This window comes from Halyomorpha halys, unplaced genomic scaffold, assembly GCF_000696795.3.
Source record: "Halyomorpha halys isolate HHAL.00 unplaced genomic scaffold, Hhal_1.1 Scaffold411.1, whole genome shotgun sequence".
Lineage (NCBI taxonomy): Eukaryota > Metazoa > Arthropoda > Insecta > Hemiptera > Pentatomidae > Halyomorpha > Halyomorpha halys.
This window is the reverse complement of record NW_027115883.1, coordinates 224,562-225,047: the sequence shown is the minus strand read 5'-3', so window position 1 is coordinate 225,047 and position 486 is coordinate 224,562. Positions and strand designations below refer to the sequence as shown.

Genomic DNA, 486 nt, shown 5'->3' with positions numbered 1-486 from the left:
CTACCGCAGTCGTTTAATGCATTCTCTTCAATTGTCATCGTCCTCTTTCTGGTTTCTCAGGTATTTATAATTATTATTAATTAATTTAATTTATGTTATATTACATATAATAGGAGTACTTATTATGTGTTAAATGTTCAAAGTTTTAACATGATAAATGTTATATGTATAGGATTGTGAGCAGCTCAATTTAAAGTCCATGTTATATGTTAAAGGCAGAGGATCTAGCGTAATTTTTGGAAACTTATTTTGTCAGACAAAGTAGCATTGAGCTCAGGGATACAGTATTTCCTAAGGAAGTACTGTTACTACATTAACGGTTGTGCAAAGAGGTGACTAAGTCGGAATCGCGGTAGACCCCTAGATTTTACCCAAATAGAAGGAACCCACTTTAGGGGTATTCATGATCTATGTTAAAGCGTGTTAAATGGAAAAACTCGTGTTAAATCGAAAAAAAATTTCCTTCTTTTACCGTGGTAAAACGAA

The 486-nt window shown here is 32.9% G+C and overlaps 1 pseudogene; it reads left to right on the top strand.

Moving 5' to 3' along the window:
- Positions 1–486, top strand: part of LOC106682407 (uncharacterized) — a 7,743-nt pseudogene that overhangs the window by 3,274 nt on the left and 3,983 nt on the right.